Source organism: Sminthopsis crassicaudata, chromosome 1 (assembly GCF_048593235.1).
Source record: "Sminthopsis crassicaudata isolate SCR6 chromosome 1, ASM4859323v1, whole genome shotgun sequence".
Classification (NCBI taxonomy): Eukaryota; Metazoa; Chordata; class Mammalia; order Dasyuromorphia; family Dasyuridae; genus Sminthopsis; species Sminthopsis crassicaudata.
The window spans coordinates 704,452,346-704,474,937 of record NC_133617.1 but is presented as its reverse complement, the minus strand read 5'-3'; the positions used below and the strand labels follow the sequence as shown (position 1 = coordinate 704,474,937).

The 22,592-nt window shown below is 42.5% G+C and overlaps 1 protein-coding gene across 1 annotated transcript in view; it reads left to right on the top strand.

The window, feature by feature from the left end:
- The first annotated feature begins 532 nt into the window (after nucleotides 1–532).
- The window catches only part of SLC6A1 (solute carrier family 6 member 1), a 58,120-nt gene continuing 36,060 nt past the window's right edge, over nucleotides 533–22,592 (top strand). The window contains exon 1 of the mRNA XM_074283906.1: nucleotides 533–772. The gene's annotated coding sequence lies outside the window, so the exon portion shown is untranslated. The remainder of the gene's footprint in view (nucleotides 773–22,592) is intronic.

Sequence of the window (22,592 nt, the reverse complement as noted above, 5' to 3'; positions counted from 1 at the left end):
TGTAAGAGGAAGAGGATGGAAAGAGAAAGGGAAAGGAGGAAACAGGAGAAGCGAGAGAAAAAGTGGATCAGGAGAAATGGAAAAAGAAGAAAGAGGTAGAAGGATGGCAGAAGAGAGAAAGGTAAAGGATAGACAAAGAGAAGTGAGGGCCAAAAACCCAGAAAGAGCGAGAAGTAGATAGAAAAGCAGCAAAGAAAGAGAAAAGAAAGGTGGGAGAGGAAGAGAGAGGATGGAAAGCGGGAGGAAATAGAAGGAGAAGGGAGACAGGGAGAAGTCGAGGGAGCGGAAAAGACGGAAGAGAAGGGAGGGAGGAGAGAATAAAAAAAGAAGGGGAAAGGGGGAGAAAGGAGAAGGAGGGAGGCCGAGAGGAAGGGAGCGCTCTGTACTGAGGAACACTGGGCTGGAGGGGGGGAGGGCAAGAGAGGAGAGGAGGAAGGGGGTGGGCTGGCTCGGGCCCGGCCCCGCCCCCGGGTGCCCATTCTGGGCTCTGAGCGGCGGCTCCGGCGCCCCTCCTCTGGCGAGCTGCGGAGCTGGGGAAGGAGAGCGAGCGAGGGAGCGAGCGAGTGAGGAGTGGAGAGCAGAGCGCGGAGCGGGAGCGAATGATCACAACGGTGCTGCCTGGCTTCGGGCAGCGCGACGCGGCTCGCCAGAGCGCAGCGGACCGAGCGGAGCCGTAACCGGCCCATGCGCCTCCTCCAGCCGCCCCAGGAGCGCAGTCCCGGCCCGGCCCGGCCAGGTCCCATCCCGGCCCCGGCCCCGGTCCCGGCCGCAGGTAGGAAGGCTGGCTGACTGCTTCGGGGTTCTCTGCTCCCGGAGGGGTGCGGGGAACGAAGGGGTGACTACCCGGGACCCACATCCGTCTCGCGGGGAAAGAGGCTGGACAGCCTCCCTCTGGAGCTGAACCTTGCGCCTTCTTATCCCAAAGAACTCGGGGGTGAAGAGGGGAGGGGGGCGGTGTTGGGTTCTCAGAGGGGTGGCGAGGAGAGCAAAAATTGAGGGTAGGAAAGAGGGGGAAAGGGGGAGGGAGGGAGGAAGGGAGAGAGAGAGAGAGAGAGAGGAGAGAGAGAGAGAGAGAGAGAGAGAGAGAGAGAGAGAGAGAGAGAGAGAGAGAGAGAGAGAGAGAGAGAGAGAGAGAGAGAGAGAGAGAGAGAGAGACTAGAATTGGGAACATCTGCCCCGTTACCCGTTTTCCCAACTGAACTGGGGTCCTCCCTAGAGAATTTGGGGAGAGTGTTGGGCAAACCACACTCCTCCTGTTCCAGTATGGAAAAGAGACGGGAGCTCTTCTAGGCTCCTGATTCCATCCTTCCCAGCATTTGGGGGCTAACTGCCTTCCCTTCCCAATCCAAGTCCCAACTCTCGGCCGGAGCTGGGCTCTCGACGATCGCCTCGAATGCCTTCCCTCCCGAGCCAGCCCTCCCCCCATCCCCGTGATCTGTCCCTTCCGTGTCAGCGCCCCCAACCCCATAGCCCAGTTATTCTTCCAGGGGCTGGTAGCCGCGAGGGTGTCTGGAACTTGAGGTCCGAGACACCTCTGAACCCCTGATCGGGACGGCTAAGGAAAAGAACCCCTGGGGCTCTTTGCAAACGGAGCTTCGAGGGTCTCTCCGATGGGTTAGCTTTGTGTTTCAAGACTCGCTGCAGGACAGCTGTTCTGTTACCTGTGGGCCACTGTTGTGTCATCTCCGTGTGTGACAGCTGCGTCCAACTTGTGGTACAGGTGGAATCTTGAGGCGTTTCAGATGAGTTCTAGGTTTGGGTCAGGGGAGATGTAAGGAGTCCCACATTTTCCTCTGGAACCTTTTTCTCGTGTGACCGCTGCCTCCGCCACCCCCAACCCCCTCCCACTCTCGGTCTTGCCCCCTCCCCCGTCCAGCCCCAAGGGTAATGCTTAAGGACTGGGGTTCGGTCTGGCGACATTTTCATTAAAAATGAAAACTGATTTTTTCCTCCCCTCCAAAGTCCTGCCTCCCAAGGAGACCAACCTTTTCCTCTGGTTAAGATCCCAAACCAGAAAGCTCCAAGTCTTTTGTCTTGAAGAATTTCCGAACAGCAAAGCTTCGTAAGTGAACGTCTGAACTGCCGCCGCTTCTTGTTCCGAATCTCCCTCTTGGCCTGTCACTGCTTTCACAAGATGAAGTGGGGGGGGGGGCGGGTAGAAGAGGTCTAATGTACATACTAATTATGTATTGAGAACATTTTCTTTTGACGTGAACTTTTTCAAAAATAAATGTTCAAGCGGTTTATTTAATGGAGAACCCAAGGTCGCAGGAGAAGATGGGGGACCTCAGACCCCCAAAAGAGGTCAGCAGTGAATTTTAGGTAAATGCTCCCTTGGGGAGTCTACAAAGAACAAGAACAATTTGCTTTCTTCTGGGCAATGTAGGGGAGGGTGCGGGGAGCCTCTGCTGCCTCCAAGCCAACGGAGCCAACAAAATGGTCAATTTCCATCCCATTTTCCCCTAATCAGTTGTGAATCGGGCGATTCTCCATTACCCAGGTTCGGGGCAGTGAGATGACCTTGACCTTAGAAGTTGAAGACTGGGACATACGTATTGACATTTCTAAAAACAAGCAGAGCAAAATGGTTGAGGCGATAGTCATGCTGAAACACTGAGAGGAAAACAAAGGGAGCTTTTGAGCCAAGAGCTGGATCCGTGGTGGGTGCGAGGACAAACAGCAGGTCCAGGGGCAATGGTGGAGACAAAGAATAGAGCCGGGCTTGTTTCAGAGAGGAACGGCAGCCTGAGCTGAGGCTTCCAAGGTGAATTGAAATAACAGCTAAGCAGTCACAAGGAGTAGAGGAGAGGATAGATGAGAATAAGAGAACTACCCCAGAGGAGTAGACCCTACAATTTTGAGGGCTTTGCCTGCTCCCTGCTGGACAGATGGTTAGCAAGATGCAAGGACTTCCCCAAATCTGTATGAAAAAAAAAATGCTGTTTCCCAAACATCAGGGAATGCTTGCTATGTTTTACTCAGGAAATGGGGGGAGGGGGAGACTTAGGCTACAAAAGAAAGCAAGAGAATTCAACAATAAATGAATTGAGGCAATATGTACAACAATCCTGGGGTCCTGAGGGACCTCTGATTTTACCTTCAGGGAAACATACTGTGTAATACCAAGCATACAGTAAGTGCTCAGGCAGTGTCTGGCGAAAAAAGATACATAAGGTTGTGATTCTCTCTTCTGTGTAATCAAACTTAGTGCCCTAAATATCTCCTGAAAGAAATGAATACAAATTCAGATTGCAATTGACAACTACCTCTGATGGCATCCTATTTCAGCAATTCCATGGTGCAAGATTAAGGGAATGTGCTGTCAGAAGGTTTTATTTGGGGTGGAAAGAGCACTGGATCAGGAGCTGTAGGATCTGGGTTCTAGTCCCAGCTCTGCTGCTCACTAGCTGTGTGACCTTGAACAAGCCAGGATTCTTCTCTGAACTATCCCTATATAGTAAGGGATGGGGACCAGATGATCTCCAAGGACCCTTCTAGCCCTTAGTTTTCTTAAAAGTAACACTCTTGGTTCTTTTTTATGAAGGTCTCATAGATGTCTCGAGTTCAATATAAAATACAGCCTAGAACAAAGGTCAGCCTATTTGTTTGGCATTGCATAAAGAAGGGTCCTAGTGGCGTATTTCCTTTTTCAGTAGCATAGACAGCCTGAGCCAGTCAGAATTAGAAAATGTCTTTTTCTGCTTCCTTCTTGCATGTAAGTAGCTTATAAGCTGAATGTCAAATCTTGCCTCTTTGGTTCTATTCAGCATAATCAACAAACCCATAAGCATTATTACTTCCATAGTTAAGGTAGCTTAAAATAACCAGCTGATTATAAAATGGGATCACTATTCGAGAATAGCCAAAGATGATATCGACAAGTTGGCAATCACATGCATTTATTATACACCTACTATGTGCCAAAAACTGTGCTAAGCACCGGAGATTCAAGAGAAAAAAAAAAGGCCAAAAAACCCCAAGTAAACAACAATAAAAAAAACCCAGTCTCTATATTCAGAACACTGGGTGAGATTTCTATTTGAGAATAACCAAAGACCAAAGTGGGATAACCTTTCATTCCATTCATCCTTGAAATCCATATTGCTTAACCATATCTGCTAACCCTAGAGAGGACAGGTGGCTAAAATTCAAAACTGGCCTTCACTGAATGACTGTCCACCTGTTCTGTGATCCTTCAAGATGGTAAATAAACTCCGAAGCCCCAGAGAAAGGGAGACAATGACATAATCACTATGAACATTCACTCATCAGTTGCAGTCCTGATGCTAAATTGAATTAGTGCCATTTAACTCTCCTATACAACCTAAAGTAAGAGAGAAATGTTCTATCAGTGACCTCTCTATGTCTGGTTGTATACCCTCTCAATTCAACCATGTATAATGTCCCAAGCCTTTCTCTGCCCATAATATGGTGTAGAGAGACACATTTCCTTTAGTAATGAAAAAGCCCAGCATTGACTCTGATTGGAATAAACAGCAGTTCCCCTTTTTCCTGGCTTGAATGGCTTGTTAATCACAAGCCATGGCAGTGCCTCTTCAACTGCCTCCATGGATTTGGCTCCCACTCCCTAGTCCTTCAGGCTTTTGCCTGCATTTCTCTTTCTCCAGAGGTAATTGGAATGAATTGGTGCATTATAGGGGGGAAAAGCTGTAAGCGCTAAATGCCAAAATGAAGCCAAAAAAGAGGGCTTCCTAGAGCCTGTTGCCAAAGTAGCTTTCAGGCAGACCCCACACCATTTTCAACCTCTTTCTTATTGCCTCCCTGGGAAACCAATAGAATAGCAGGGTAGCTATTGGGGTCACTACCATGTGGTCCAGAAGATGGCTGCTTTGACATGAGCCAAGGCTAAGGAAAGATGGTATGGGGGTGGCAGCAGGAGCTGTCCAGCTATCTGGAGAATGAGCCATTTTGTGGATGAATTAATTGAGGGAATGAGTGATGGGGATGACAGGTGTGTTTCAGAGGAGAGTGATTATGATAAATGGACTGTAGCCTGGCATTATATAACTGATTGTCAAGTCACAGGGCAGGCTTGCATATCATAGGAGAGCCCCCAATCTCACAATATACAACAAACTCATATAAACAAGAATGGCTACATGATATAGTGGGGAAAGACTGGATTTTTGAAATCAGAAGACTTGGATTTAACTCCCAACTGAAATTTAAACCGAATTACTTGATTCTTCCTTGAATTCTATTTCTTCACCTGTCAAAATAAAGAATTAGACTAGATAACCTTTAAATGTTCTAGTTTTAATTCCTATGGTTTAAGATCCTATGGTTCTTAGTGCTGTTGTCAGAGTTAATAAACAGTACGATACCCTTTAATACTGTGGAAGCAGTCTTTAAAAATGAATCATATATTGGTCCCTAGACTCCTAGAATTTGATGTGGACAGGATCTAAAAGGTTATTTGATTCCCCCTTCTCCATCCACATCCCGGTGTTTGGTGCACACCCCCCTTTCAACAGGTTCTCAGAGGTCCACTTGCATATTTTGTATACAGTCTATGCTCCCAATCATATAATCTAATCCAATTCAATAAGCAATTATTAGGTACCTACTATGTATGAGGCAAGGTACCAGGCTCTTTGATTACAAAACCAAACAAAAATTCTCTGCCCTCAGTTAACTTAATCATATTTATCTCGTTTCTTACTGCATAGCAGAGAAAAGGTATAGTGTGGTGAAAGCATGTTGGGACTGACCAACAATTATTAGCTTTGTAACCAGAGCAATTCAATTGCCTTTGCCGAGGCTCCATTTTCTCATTTGTTAAATGAAAATGATAAGATTTGCACAATCTACCTCACAGAATTGTTGTGATGAAATTGATGTATAGGCTTCAAGATATAAATGTGAGTTCTTGCTGTGTTTATCTACTCCAAAGAAAACATAATCAGATATTGGAGGGTTGTACCCTTCTATAATTTTCTAAATAGTATCGCTGTCTTTGAGAACCAATTTCCTATGGATGAGATAGAAGGTAGCGAATGGAGCGGTCATTTAGGTTTTACTTGATCGGATATGACAACGAGATGGCATCCAATTCGATCTGAGCTGCCCACAGTGAACATTTGTCTATTTTTATATTTCTTGCAAATTGGAAATTACAAGGTGGTCAGAACTTGCCATGTGATTGGCTGTGACGTTCTCAAAGGGGGGTAGGATTGCATCTCAGTGGAACAGGCTGCCTTGGGGTTCCAGAGTCATCCATGCCAGGAAGGGACAAATCCGTGTTTGCTGTTATGACCTTGGGACAGGCTATGTGCTTCTGTGGATATAGCTGTTGACATGTTTTATTAATAATAATTGGAACAATAGCTCACACAAAATCAGAGAGCTAAAAGGTACCTCAGACCATTTAATTGAACCCCTTTACTTTGTCCATGAGGGAAAAGACACTTAGTGAAGGTAAGTGGCTTGCCTAATGTCACACTCACACAGGTAGTAAACATCAGGTCCTCTAACTAGAGGGGAAAAAAAGGAGATAAATATTTATATAGTGTCTACTATGCTAAGCAGATTTTTAAAATTTTTGTTTTTAAAAATCTCATTTTCTCCTCACAATGATCCTAGGAGGTAGGGGCTATTATTATTATTGGTGTTATTATTATTATTATTATTATTATTATTATTATCATTATCATTATTATTATCACTTTACAAGTGAGGAAACTGAGGCAGGCAGAGGCTAAGTGATTTGTTCAGGGTCACACAGCTAAACTACTAAGTGATTGAGGCTGGATTTGAACTAGGGTCTTCCTGATTCCTGACCCAATGTTCTGTCCACTGCACAACCTAGCAGCTGAACACTCCACTAGACCACCAAATTTTTAGGTTTACATTGAAGGGTCCTCAAGGGCCAATTAATCAAATTTTCTCCTTTTACAACTAAGAAAACTGAACATCAGTAAGATTAAGCCTGAGGTCATATAGCTAAGAAGCGTCTAAGGAGGATTTCAAATTCAGATCTCCCTGAGTCAAATCCAGTATTCTATCTACTATATCCCTCCACTTTCAACCTGAAAGAATAGCCCTTCTTGGTGACAGTCACAAGAGGAGGGAGCATGGCATATTCACTTGGGTGGGTAGAGACCCTGGATTCAAAGCCAGTAGACCTGTTCCCGAGTCCTGGCTATTAATCCTAATTTTATGACATTGGAAAAATTACATCACTTAAGCCTTACTTTTCTCACTGTAAGATAAGAAGGTGGGAAAAAGCTAATTGTTAAGATACCTTCCAGCTCTGACTCCTGTAGTTATTATTTCCCAAACAGTGCAGCTCTGTAAATAGACCACTGGACCAGTGATAGAAAAAAACAGAATTTTGTTTCCAGCTTTATCATGAAGGAGCTGAGTGGCCCTGAATCACTTGCTCTCTTTACCTTTCCAATTTCCCCTTTAATAAAATGAGGGCTATGGACTACTTCTAGGGTTCATACCCCAGGGTCCATGATATTTTGGGGGGAGGAAATATTTTGATAACTATTTCTATAAAATTAATTTTTTGTAATCCTATGTAGTTTATTTTATACATTTGAAAACATTCTGAGAAGATTTAGACTGACATTAAAAAAAAAAGATTGTGAACTCCTGGACTGATTAATCAATGTGATCCCTTTCAGTTAGATGCATTCTCCTTCTGTAAGACAGGTGTCCAATGCCTTCACTCCTTATCCTGAAGGGGCAATTAATGAGGATCTTTTTGGGATTCATGAGAACTTTGATCCTGTCTTCTGCCTCACTCACCTAGAATTTTAAGTTATACAGTGCTGGGACAGTGAAGAGAGGGCACCTCTGGAAATTGAATATCTTCCCTCAGCTCCTAAGTGTGCCAGTAAGGAGATGGCACCCAGGGTCAGCCTTTATACCCATCTGGTAGCTTATCCCTGCTTGCCATCCACAGAAGACAGTCCTCTCTATCTCAGGTGCCAGGGATCACTAGAAAGGAGAACAGAAGAGATGTTATGAATGAGCCATTCTCACTCCCTGGGACACAAGTCAAGGAAAGCACTCTCGAACACTTGCAGGCATTAAGGGCACATCCTCCTCTGGCAGAAAAGGTGGTATTCTGTTTTGAGCCTTGGCAACTCATTCCTAGGCTTTCACACTCAAATCTGGAGCCAACAAGAAGGGAATTGCTTGTCCACCACTACTGAATAGCCTTCCCACGAAGATGAATCAACAACTCCATAAAGGTTGAAAAATCAGCCTCGAGCTGTAGAAAGAACAGTGAATTTAAAGGCAGTAGCCTTAAGTTTGAATTCTGGATTAGACTGGACAACCCATGACTCTCTGGAGACCTCCCACCTGTAAAATGAAAAAGTTGGACTAAATAACCTCTAAGTCCCTTCCAATTTTACATTTATAGTGTTATCCAATTTTATATTTCGAGTCTTTTCCAATTATGTCACATGCTGCTATGATAATATAATAGCTACCATTTATAGAATACGTTAAAGTTTGCAAAGAGTTTTAAATAAGTTATCTCATTTGAGTCTAACAACAACCCTGGGAGATTGGTACTATTATGGTACTCATTTTATAACTGAGGAAACTGAGGCAGGCAGGCAGGCAGATTTGCTCAGTTACCAATAAAGGTCTGAGGCACAATTTGAACTATCTTCCCAACAGTCAAATGGTGCGGTGGATAGAGCACCATTCCTAGAATCAGGAAGCTCTGATTTTAAACCCAACTAGCAGTGTCACTTAATCCTGTTTACCTCAGTTTCTTCATTTGTAAAAATGAGTTGGGAAAAGGAAGTTGGGCAAATCGCTCCAGTATCTTTGTCAGAAAGACCCCAAATAGGATTGCAAAGTGTTAAACACAACTCAATAACAACTGCAACATCCTGACTCCAATTCAAGGGACAGTCATGCAGCAAGCAGTTTATGCTGACCCAAGCCTATTGTCATCCCTTTGGGCACTAACCATTGCCCTTTGGGCAAATTTTACTTCTGTGAACTACTGTTGGAAATACCACATCCCTGGGTCAAAGCAAATCAAATTCCAGAGGAATTCTCCTTTCTAGATCCTTGTTCAGAAGAAACCAAATGGGATCCAGTGTTAGTGTCAGATAGAGAGGCAGCACATATTTATTCTTGCACACTGGGCAGGGGATAAGGAATCTCATGCTTTCCTTCCCAACACTCCTTCAAGAAAGACCAATCCAGGGACTTCGGATCATGGAATCAGGTAGGTGGTGGCTTCTGACAACACACCCAGCATTCTTGCCACTACTGCTTCTGACCCCAGATCCAAAAAGCTTTCTGTTACCAAATTACTTCCTCTTAGAACCAACAGCTGACACCTGGAAGAGCGTTCTTTCAGACTGTGAATGTCATTGGCTGTACCCACAGACAGAAGCACATGTCTCCAGGTCAAACCATCACAAGCTGATTTAATCTTTTCCCTTTAGGGAGTGACACGTCCCATTACATCACATATAAGAGAGCAATTCCTCCCCCTATGATTACCCAGCCCTGAAGCCCCGAGCCCCTCTCCTGGGTCCAGAAACTTCATGTAGTGGGGAAAACCACATTTAACAACTGAGTGCCTGCCTTCAGTTCCCAATATGCCTCCTTGTATAATCTCAAGCAAGCTACTAATTCTGAGATTCATCTGTAAGTAATAGAGTTGGCCAAGATCTCTAAGACCCCTGCCCTTGTTGGTTGCTATTGCTGCCTATCATTTATTACTCTTTTTATACTCACCTTCATCTTAAAACAGAGGCTTTCCCTCTAACTTTCCTCTGGTTATGTGACTCAATAAACCCCATGGGGGGATTTGAACCCATCAGGACAGGGTCACAATAGGTTGAACAAGATCTTTGAATCATAGTAAGAAGGTACTGTTGGCTTCTGTTGTTCTTGCCAAGTTTCTCTTAAAAGGACCTGAATAAAGAAGCAGCTACCATCAGACCAGTCACATTCTTCTAGAAATGGCCAATAGGTCTACATCACAGAAGCTCACAGAACTTGGAGTTGAGAGCTAGGAACAATCTTCCTTAATTTGGTATTCATTCCAGTGATCCCTACTAGTAGTTTGCATGAAGAATCTAATTTAATGGAGAAGGAAGGGGTAAGAGACAGAGGGAGAAGTGGGGAGGACTTGAAGGTAGGGCTCTAGCTTTATCAAGATCTGTAAAGATTCAATGGGAAGATATATTTGAAAATATACATTTATTATTTATTTCTTAAGACCTAGAGCTAGAATGGGGTCTCACAAAACATCTGCTCTAATCTCCTCAGTTTACATATAAGGAAATGGAGGTCCATAGAGAGTATGTGACTTGTCCAATATTCCAAGTAAGTGTCTACTAAATATATACATGAAATTTGTCTAGAAAGATATATTTAATCTAGTTGTTTAGTACAGTGGAGTAGAGCGAAAAGAATTTGGTTCTAGGAGGGAGTTGGGAAGATTTAGGTCATAGTTCCAATTCTCTAATAGCTAGATAACCTTGGGTAGTTGATCTCCCTCTATGAGCCTCAGTTTTCTTATTTATTAAATGGAGACTGCTCCTTCTATAATCTTTTTCAGTCCCTATATTCTGTGATTCTCCAAAAGAGCGGAAGGAAATCAGCATGCATGGCTTCCTCCTCCATTTTCCCCCTTCCTAATAGCTTCCCCCAAATTAATGACTTGAGTGGAAGATAATGGCTCTTTCTTTGAATGGCATTGAATGCCATTAATGATATGGTACAGATGTAGCAGTGTTAATTATACCGTGGATATTAAGTGAAAATCTCAACCCCAGAGGAGTTAAAAGGCGCCACTAGAATTGTGACTGGGGAGCTTAAAAGGCTATGTCATTGTCATATGCAAATGAAGAGCTCAGACCCTGCAACCCTTATCCAAAAGCATCCACTATCACTCAGGCTCATTGTCTATATAGGGTAGTGATATCAGGGGGTGATTCTTTGCAGGGAGAAAAGTACATGCTTCAGAACCATTGGATAAAAACAGGCTTCAAGGATCTTAAGGACTAGTGAAGGCAGTGTCTACATGGGCAGTTATGGGAAAGCATATCAAGCTGGGCTCCCTAAAAACAGGACAGTAGTTTGGAACCCATATTTTTCTAGCTTGTATGGATATCGATGGATCAATCAATAAGAGGGCTAAGCACTGGGCATACTAAAACAAAATTCCTGCTCTCAAAAAACCTCATAAACAATCCCCTTGACAGGGGATATATATACATATATATATATATATATATACATATATACATATATATATGTATATATATATATATACACACATATAAACACACCACTAACTCTAGCCAAGTGTCTTTCTCTCTCTGGGGCTCAATATCTTTCTTTCTCTGTAAAATGAGGTTATTGGGCCAGATGGATTATCTTGAAGGTTCCTTCTACTTCTAACATTCTTTTATTCTACTCCCCTAAGGCCTCTGAATCTGTGTCCTCATCCATGCAATGAAAATTATAATAACCTGTCTAGCTGTTGTTGAGGTCTCAGAATCCTATATCTGGAGCTGGAAGGGACTTTAGAACACTTAATCTAAATTCCTCATCTTACAGACAAAGTAACTGAGGCCCAGGAGGTTAAAATGGAAGGCTTGCTACTGGAAACAGCTAGAGGCAAGCCAAAATCTTTGTTAAATAAATATTCCAGCTCAATGAAGACCAGTGGTTGGCTAAGATCATCCATTGGATTTCATTTCTGAGCTATCCTCTTTCAGTCCCCTCCCCTGCTCTTTTCCCTGCTTGCCTCCCACTTATCCTGCTCCTACCAGGTTTCTCTACCCTTGTCCTTACTCCAGGACCATTAGCACCTGGCAGACTGAAGGGAAGTGCCTAGAATAATAGAGCTGGTAGAAGGATTCTGGTTGCCGTGACAACGGAACATGTGCCCTCCAAAGATAATGGGGGAGCCGGAGCCCAGAGCTTGATGCTCTGTGTGTGGAATGTTGATTCCGGCAGCTCTGTTGAATTTGTTTGTGGGGGCTCATCTCTTCTCCCATTGCTCTTTTCCTCCCCACAGGAAAAGTGTTCACACTGCTAGGAAAATGGCCATGCCCTCCTTGGTTTCTGGTGGAAAGACAATATTGAAAGAGTACTTGGAACCAAATGGAGAGGGAGGTTGTCAAACACTCATTTCCCTGACCTACAGGGTTGAACATTGGAAACTGATGTTTATATGTGCACGTGGGCATAGGGAAGCATTTTCTTTTTTCTTTTTTCGATTAACAAGCATTTATTTTTCTCTCTTCTCATTTCCCCATCATTTTTTTTCCTTAAAGAAAAATGAGATTAAATTCTTTTGGAACTTAGACCGTTTGAACTGAAATTTCAATTATAATTAACTTTTTCCCCTTAAAAAAGAAAGAAAAGAAAGAAAAATGAAGTCCTTGTTAAAAAAAATATGTAGTCAAGCAAAACAAATTCTCTCATTGGTCCTGTCCAAAATGAATGTTTCATTCTACAGCTTGAGTCCATCACCTCACTGTCAGGAATTGAGTAATATATTTCATTATAGGTTCGCTATAATTGAATAATCAACTAGTCACTTCATCAATCAGATTTCTCAAGTATTTTGGATTTCTTTGTCTTTAAAATGTTGTTGTTATTATATGAAATATATTCCTGATTCTTCTTCACTTCACTCATCATCATTTCATACAAATCTTATCAGGTTTCTCTAAAACCATCCCTTCCCTTATTTCTTATATTACATTATTTCTATTACAATTTGTCTGCCATAGTTTGTACAGCCATACCCCAACTGATAGACACTCCCATAGTTTCCAGTTCTTTGCCACCACAAAAAGGGTGAAACAGTTCTATTTGCAGCCCTATGAGAGAGTTGGATCAATTGCCCTTAAAGTTCCTGCCAACTCTAAATCTATAATCTATCTCCATTCTCAACATTCTCAACACAAATCCATCTCAGGACATGTGAACATCAAAAGAGGAGCTTTGGGGCCACACAAAGCCTCAAAGCCCATTTGCTAGATTCTTAATTTAGAGTCCATGGACTTAGTGTAAAAATACTTTACAATAATATTTGAATACAATAATATTGAATCAGTTTCTTTTGTAATCCTATATGCTTAAAAACATTATTCTGAGGTTACTTAGTATAGACTTCGCCAGAAAAGATCCATGGCACAGACAAGGTGAAGAACGCTGACTTTAACATGTGGAATGTTTACAATTTATTTCAGTGACAGTAATGCCCATGCTGGTGAAATCATGATTTATAGGATTATAGACAGAGCTGCAAAGAATCTTAGACTCTAGCAAATTCTTACTCTTGTTCCCTTTAGCTTTTGTCTCTATCTCTTCTTTTATTCATTTTCTGTCTCTTTGTCTTTCTCAGTTTCTCTGTCTCTGTCTCTCTTTGTCTCTTCTCCCTTTCCTTTCTCTCTTCTCTTTTTCCCCTTTCTCTCTCTCTCTATCATTTTATCTTTTTCCCCCTTTCTATTTTCTTCCTTTTTCTCTTTCCTTCTCTCTGTATGTCTCTTTTTTCTCTATGTCTGACTCTGTCTCTCTGTTTCTATCTCTGTGTGTGTCTCTCTCTATTCCTCCCTGTCTCTGTCTATCCCTCCTTCCCTCTCTCCTTCTTTCTTCTTCCCTCCCTTTCTCCTTTCTTCTTCTTCTCTTTTTCTTTTTTCTTCTATCTCATTTCTCTTTAGAAGGATCATCATTTCATAAAATCATACATTGTTAGGTCTGAGAAAGATCTCTAAGACTATCCATTCTTACCTCTTCTTTTTGGTAACAGATAACTAAACTGGTCCCTGAGAAAAGAGGTGACTTATGCAAGACCATATAGATAAGAGGAATTGGGAAGTACCTCACTAAATGAAAATTGGGCAGAACCTCTGTGATCATACAGCTTAATTAATCATTACCTTAAAAATCCCCTCTACAATATCCTTAATCAGGTAGTCATCAAGATGCCATTCCAGTACCCTCATATGATGGAGAATTAATGAAAGGAACTAGCATGGCATATTGGATGGCGTTCTGGACCTGGAATAAAAAGATGACTTTAGATCCCACCTCAGTCCCCTACTAGATTTATGCCCCGAAGCAAGTATTTTAAACTCTCCATACTTTAGTTGCCCCACTGGTGGAATCAGGGACTTGACCTCTAAGCTCCTTTCTAGTAACTCCCCAGTGATCTATTCCACTCCTAAAGATCTCTAGCTAGTCTTCAGCTGTCTGAATCCATCACACTTCTTTCCCTTTGCAACCTAAGTCTCCAACTTAGGGGATGACCCTCATGCACAGATTGGTGAAGTCCAGTGATTTTGAGGATTTTTGAGGAAAGTGAAAAGATTGTAATTGAAATTAAGCAATATGTCAAATCAAGGCCATCTCATCGGAAACTGAATACCAAATGGGGGAAAGTAGTTATCCAAGCTTGCAGTGAAGTCAGGGCAAAAAAGAGACTAGATCAACTTTTTACTATGGATAAGGGAAGAATTTTTTGATCAAACCGGGGATTCATATACCAAGGCAGAATGCCCTACCAGGGCAGCTAGATGGCGCCACAGTACCTAGAGCATTGGACTTAGAATCCAGAAGACACCTTCCTGAGTTCAAATCTCACCTCTGACACTTACTAACTGGGCAAGTCATTTAACCCTATTTGCCTCAGTTTCCTTATCTAGCTGGAGGAGGAAATGGAAATGGAAAACCAGATCTGCGTAGGTCAGCACCCCTTTTGTTATCTCTGTACTAGATGACCTCTAAAGGTCCTCTTTAAAACTATGATCCTATGATCCCATTAGTCATCTTTTACTGTATAACTGGCACATCTTTTTAAAAATGATTTCCCTGTGGATATTCTTTATAGCATTTCTCTGCATAATTCATTGTTTATGATATATAGAAGCTGGCACTGTAGAAAATTCAATATGTGAATCTCTGAGCTTAAATGTTATGGGACCTCATTCATATTAAAAGAGGTTCTTCATATTAGAAAAATACTTATAAAGAGGACTCCTTTTAAATAACCGGTAACTTTCCCATGTTTTAAATAACAATTGATTTGCAAAAAAAAAAAAAAAAATGATTGACAAAGAGTTTTTCAGGAAGATATATTGTCTTGGGAGAAACACCCGAGCATCTGAGAAGGCTTCAATCTGATTCTCCCTTGGCTGTGGAAAAGAAATACAAATTTTTTTTGGAGGGGGGGTTCTGTTTTGTACCAAAGATCTGACAAAAGAGCCTGGAAGTTTGAAGAAGTGAGTTCTAGTCTTGGCTCTGTGATTATCTTATATGACCTTGAAGTTTCTGTAGATCTCAAAGTCCTTATCTGTAGAATGGAGATAATGCCTCAGCTACCTTTCAGGAGTTGAGGATCAAGAGAAGAATATATCTCACCATTTGGGACAGTCATTTCCCCAGTGGTAATTTAGTGGAACAAACCCCAACATATTCTCTCCTCTATCTCCAAAATCTTAATTCTGAAGGGTTGTTCCTTATTTCCCTTCTCAATCTTTTAAACACATTTTAAAATTATGAAATTTTGTTGTTTTAATATAGTTGTACAGTGGTTTTCTCACCTAAAAAAAGTATATGCAAAGTATAGTTAATAGACTCTCAAAACCTTGCATGCCTTGTTCTGAATTATCCCTTCCCTTCTGGTTTACTATGGTAAAAAGCAGAAGTAGCACAGTATTTGCATTTGAAACTGAGGGATATTAACCAGGTTCATATACCTTTCAGGACTTTAGTTAAAACTGATCTTTAAAACAAGAAATTGGAGCTAAATAGTCTTTAAGGTCTCTTCCCAAAGTCTATCAAAATTACCTCTTGTGGGATGCTGCAATTCAAAGTCATTGGAACCTTCCAACCTCCCCTCTCCATTTTACAGATAGGAAAACTGAGACCCCAGGGGAAAGAAAGGGAGTAACCTACCTAGAACCACAGCAATTGTAAACAGTAGAGCTTAGATTTGTCAGCAGGTATTCTGATTCTCAGTCTTTCTCAATTCTGAGTTCTTTCCACCCTCATCTGTAAGGTGTTTGGCTCTCTACCTCGGCTCCCCCGGAGGTACAGATACCCACGGTGTCCGTGTCTGCATTTCACAGTTATTCTCAGTTGGCACTGGCAGTTGTGGTAACATATGCTCGTCTGTGAGCTGAGGGTGGTGTTTTTCAGGAATTTCCTTTCACAAGGCACGCCAGAGCTCAGTGCTACTGAGAAACAAGTCATGTTTATTGTGAACAGGAGCAGAGAGTGGGTGAGACTCTTCCTACAACTTAAATCCTGTCCAAAAAGAGGTGAGATCACTGAGAGAGTAAAGTGTCAACAATAGTATGTGGTGAAGAATACCAGAGTTACTCAGGAGGCCTGGATTCGAATCCTGTGGTAAACACTAGCTGTGTGATATGAGCAAGTTATTGAGCTTTGATTTCTTCAGCTACAATATGAAAATATTAACATTGAGAATCCCCCAAGCTACAAGGTTGTTGTTGTAGGGAGAGAGCCTTGATAATGCTGCTGCATCATTCTCAGTAATTCAGTCATGTGTTCAATTCCTCATACACAGCATTCCATATCCTATGTCTTTGCACAAATATATACACATATCTAATGCACATATAATGTCTCCCCTGATAAAATGTAAATTACTGGAGGACAGGGACTGTTTTTTTTTTTCTTTTCTGTTTTTGTACCACCAGTACTTAGCATAGTGCCTGATACCCAGTAGGTGCCTAATAAGTGCTTGCTAGTTGGTCTTTAAATCAGCCAGGCGATGACACAATGGACTCATAAATGAGAAGATCTGGATCCAAACCCCTGTCACTTAAGCTCTCAAAGCTTCATTTTCCTCATCTATCAAATGAGATAATAGTTACCATAATTCCCCCACGGGATTATTGTGGTCAGGCCCAATGTGACAAAAAGTCTTAGTGCAACTTTAAGCTTTAGTGGCTTGAAATTTGAGATTTGGTTTAAGCTTTATATCCAGGCTGTATATAAGGTAACATGCAAAAGTTAAAACGCTACATAAATATCAGTTGTTATTAGGCAATATTATTATTTATTATTCTTATTCTTATCTACTCAAGACCAAATGGCAACAGGAATAATTGGAGATTGGACATCAGTTATAAGTTCTGGAGTCTTGTGCTGGGCAATCTAGGAAATACAAAAGGAGCTTTAGACACAATCTGTGCCCTTGGAGGATTACAGTCTACTCAGGCGGGGACAGGTTGTACACAGGAAACATCCTGGGGTACTGATTAAAAAAAGAAAGAAAAAGAGCAGTCATTGTACAGACAATAATAGAAAAAATAGGAAGAAGACATAGGACTTGGAATGTCACAGTTGAAAGGGAATCTCAATATAAAGAAGAATGTCAAAGCTGGGAAGGACTTTACAACAGAGAATTTCAGTGTTGGGAGGAACTTTAGAACCTAGAATGTCAGAGCTGGGAGAGGTTTAGAACACAGAATGTCAGGACTGGGAGGGGATTTAGAATACAGATTATCAGAGCTGGGAGGGAACAGAGAATGTCAGAGCTGACAGAAGCCTTATAGTAGAGAATGTGAGAACTGGAAAAGTCCCTAGAATATAATGTTAGAACTATCAAGAATTTTAGAACAAGGAATGTGACAGTTGGAAGGCCTTAGGACACAGAATGACAGACCAGGAAGGAATTTTAGAAATCACAAGATTTATAGCCAGAAAGATCATTAGAGGTGTTCTAGTCCATTCTCCTCACCTTGTACAGTAGGACATGGATCTGTGGAATGGACATGACCTGCCTAAGTTCACACAGATGGTTGGCAGGTTGGGGATGTGAACCCACGCTTTCTAACTTTGAATCCCAGGACACCACTTGTGGAGTGGCAGAGGATCCAGGTCTCCAACTCTAGATAGGACTTTCATTGCAGCAACACAGGAAGTCATTCACCATCCCTGAGGCCACAAGCACTTGTAGAAGGGCTGGACCAAAGGGAGGCTGGCTAGGGAAGAGAGGCTTCCTGGAACAGGGGAGGGGGGAGACTCAAGTTGAATCCTCTAGGAAAATGAGCAGTGTGGCTAGGGCAGAGGAGACTTAGTGCTGTGCATGCTAAAGGGTCACACAGGACTGTGGTCATCAAAAAGACCATAGGATCATGGATTTAGAGCTAAAAATATGTGACAAGCCATATGGTCCAAATCTTTCATTTTATAGATATATAAACTGAGAAATAGGAAGATGAGTAGGAAAGGTAAGATTCAAACCTGAAGCTTCTGATTTCAAATTCAGTTTTCTTTTCCCTATACCACACTTCCATCTTAGAAAAAAAATTGAGAGATCACCCAGGGCAAAGCTTTTTAAACTCTGGGTCTTATCCCTGAATGCAGAGATCGTGGAATTATGATTTATTATCAGTAAAGGTTTGCTATGCTTACCTATTTTGTATTCCTATATACCTGGGGACACATACAAATTTCTTAGGCAAAAAAGGGTCTTGAGTGGAAAAAGCTGATCTAGCCCAATCCCTTCATTTTACAAATTAAAAACCAGGAACCCAGGGGAAGGGGAGATTGTTTAATAGACTTAGGATTTGAACCCACATCCCTTGAGATCCCAAATTCAGCATCTTCCAGGACATCCCATCACCATCTCTGTCATCATATGCTTCATTTCCCATCTTCATCTGGGACGAACGAAGCCAGCCTCAGCAAGTGTGAAGCAATTCCTTGAGCTCGTGGCCGCTGTGTGAATTCTGAGCTTTCCAGTTCTGGAACTGAGTCTTTCCTGCGTTATGGAGGGCACAGGTGCCAGAGTGGGCTAGGTGTTAGACTGGCACAGCGCAGTTTATCCAAAACTACTGCCATGCTGGGTCAGGCAGCCCAGCACCAAGGCCCTGCTGGGGCAAATATTGTCCTGGGGTAATGGCTCCAATCTGGAAGCCAACACCTGCCGAGCATGTTGCAACACAGCCTCCAAGTCATACAAATTAGCCACTCTACCTCCCATCACACCTTGGAAAGTCTACCTTCCCTCGCCTTCCCTTCAGTCTTTGGAGCAAAGCTTCACTAACTTGTTTGTTTTTTTGTTTCTAATGTTGATAACTGTAGCAATGGAGTTTGTTTCTTTATAAACCCATGTGCTTAAAAACCTGTGCCCTTAAAAACATTCTTCTGAGAAGGGTCCCTATGTTTTCTCGGACCCCTCAAAAAGATTAGGAACTCCTGCTTTAGAGACAAATCATCCCCAGAGAGAACAGGGATGGAAGGGAACTTAGTAACTCCCTGATTCATTTTATAGAGAAGGAAAATTAAGATTTGACGAAGGGGAGCAATTTGCCCTGGATCACACAGCAAGACCAATGGCAACATTAGGAATAAGACCCAGGCCCCTTGAACTCTTGGTCCTGTGATAGTTCCACTATGATACAGAGAAACTTGGAGACCAAGATGGGACTCTGCAGAGGCCCTTGTTTCAACAGCTAGTTGGGAGAAGGAACAAGGTTAATCTCCCACCAGTGCAACAGACCTCCTCACAAACTTCCTTAACTGAGGTTTTTCTGCCTCAGTTCAAAACGTGTCCTTTCTTCCTAATGATCAATCCTGTGACCCCCAATAAAGAGATGGAAGCTGAGAGACAGTGACCTCAAGGTAGCAATAGTGACATGACATAACTCATCCAAATATATCCAGAAAATAATCAAAGGCAGGTCAGGGCTTCCTCTGGGGGGAATAGGAGCCTTTCACCAGAGATGGGGACCAGGCTTCTGCTGGCTGCAAAGGCTCCTTGAAAGACCATAGTTATCTAGGGGCTCAAGGGCTGGACCTGGAAGTGGAAAATTGGATTCACCGCTTCTGACAATTAGTCATTGTATGACCAAGGACCATCGATCAACAAGATTTATTAAGTACCTACTATATGCCAGATGCTGTGCTAGTTACTACAGATATAAAAGGGAAATTGCCCCTGCTCCTATAGAGATTGAATAATTCTCCTACACTTCCTCCTCTTCCTTCTGTTCCTCCTTCTCCTTCTCCTTCTTCTCTTTCTCCTCCCCATCCTCCTTCTCCTCCTTCTCTTTTTCCTCTTACTTTTCCTTTTCCTCTTTCTCTTCCTCTTCTTCTTTTTTCCTCCTACTTCTTCTTCTCCTCTTTTTTCTCTCCTCCTTCTCCATCTCCTCTTCTTCTTCCTCCTCTTCCTTCTCATCCTCCTTCTCCTTCTATTCCTTCTTTTCTTCCTTCCTTCCTTTCTTCCCCCCTGTCTCGCTCCCTCCTTCCTTCCTTCTTTTTTTTCTTCTTTCTTTCTTCCTTTCTTTTCTTTTTTTCTTTCTCTTCCAATTTTCATCACTCCAGTATCCAGTGTTGGGGCAAATTGGATCTTGTAATACTTGTGGACACTACTGTGCAGTACTATGGGACACCAGAAACCATTTGTAAATGGTGATTCCTATAGTATATTAACAACCCAAAGATATGAGAATGAAAGCCAGAAAATACTGGAGAAAAGTCCCTTGGGAATCCTTCCACTTGAAGAGGAACATGAGGAATATGTTATTAGAAACTGAGGCTCAAAAAAGTGAATAACTTTCCTCAAGGTCACAGAGCAAATTGCCCACAAACTATGCCCCAGATGGGTGCATTTTTTCCACTGTTCCATGTTATGTCACTAATTAATTAATGAGGTGATTAATGAGTGGATTCTCTTTAGGGGGTGGAGGTTAAGGGGGAAGTCCCAGGGGGATGTTGATAAAGATGTGTATTCTGTGTGTGTGTTTGTTTAGTCATGTAATCATGACTCTGTGATCCATCCTGTTCAAGAGATTTTCTTGGCAAAGATCCTGAAGTGGTTTGCCATTTCCTACTCTAGTGGTTTAAGACAAACAGGGGTTTGCCCAGGGCAAAGTAAGTTGGTAAGTTTCTGAGGTCAGATTTGAATTCAGGTCCTCCCAGAGTCCAGGACCAGAGTTCTATCCACTGAGCCAGCTGGCTGCTTCTTGTTTAATAAAAATATTTTAAATCAAACATGGACAAGAGCCACTCAGGATGAGCAGGCACAGATGGGTTGTGATCTCCTCCTCAAATCAACAAGATCCATTTAAGTGTCTGAAAAGGAAACTCAGATGGTTTATACTAGATGCAGTGGCATCGTGGGCATGAGCCGGGGTGTTGCTACAAACATGTTTCCACACGAGCCCCGGGTTCTCCCTCTTTGCCAAGTCATTGGTTGGGGCAGAGGAAGCCTGGGTGCCCCCTTGTCACCCCCACTCACTCTGCATTGTGATGGGCTGGTCCTGAGCCAGGGTTCCCAGCCCCAGACAAAGAGAGAACTGAGCTGGAGCTTTTCTCCTGAATGTGTCCATCCCCCGCTCTGCCCATGCCCCCGGTCACATCGTTCCAGTGCCACACAGACAAAGGGAGATTGTGAGAGGCACTGAGGGAAAACACACACATGCACAAACACCCACACACACTCGGGGCTTCTGTTAGCCTGGGGGACACCCAAGAAGTATCCTCCATGAGCATTTCTCCTCAGAATGAGTCTTCCCTCTCCTCCCTCTGGCTCATCACTGCCAAATCTTGTAAGAGGTCCTGGTTTGGGCTGCAGGGGAGCCGAGTCCCCTTCCTAACTGACTTACAGCTGACTTATTGTCTCTCCCAGCCTTCAGCTTCTTGTGTTACAAAAATGGCATCAGATTCAACGTGCTCTCTAGCTCTGTTGTTTTAGGGGTCTCTAAATTCTCAATAACTCCCCCAGCAGAGTCTCAGACCAACCTTAGAAACCAAATTCGTACATCCTCAGATCCCATCTATTCCCTATTCTCCTATGCCCCTCTCCACAAAGGGGCAAATCCTGTAACCCTGTGGGTCTTGGTTTCCTCATCTGTAAATTGAGGGTCTTGTGGAAAGAGCCTTAGAGCAAGATGACTGAAATCTGGACACAAGATGTGGCTCTTAGCAGCCACAAATCTCTTAGCAGCCTGCACAAATCTCTTTGATCCTTTAAGTCTCAGTTTTCTCATAAATAAAGTGGGAATGAGCAGTTATCCAATGGAGATAGTGCTGGATCTGGAGTCAGGGACCTAGGGTTCAAATATGGTCCCTGATACTTACTCCCTGTGTGATTCCAGGCATTTGACCTCCCTAAGATTCATTTTCCTAAAAGATTTGAAAATCAGGTAGAAATTGGTTTTCTTTGACTATGCATATTTACTACAAGGCTTTTGTTTTCCTTTTTTTTCCTTGTCAGGGGGGTGGTAATTAAAACTAAATGCTTATTGATTAGGGAAAAATAATTCAAATAAAATAAGGAGACAGGGCTAGATAATAATTAGCATTTATACAGCACTTTAACTTTGCATTTTACATGCATCTCTTTTCATTCTCACAACAGCCCTCCCTCCCAAATATGTGCTATTATTATACCTATTTTATAGAGGAAATGGAAGTTAAAAACAGGTGAATACCCTTTGACTAGGAAATAATGTCTAGAAATGACTAGGAAATAATGTCTAGAAATGACTAGGAAATAATGTCTAGAAATGACTAGGAAATAATGAGCTCCCACATAATAGTAGTTGCACCATCAAGGGGATTGCTAGTGAACATTTAACAAC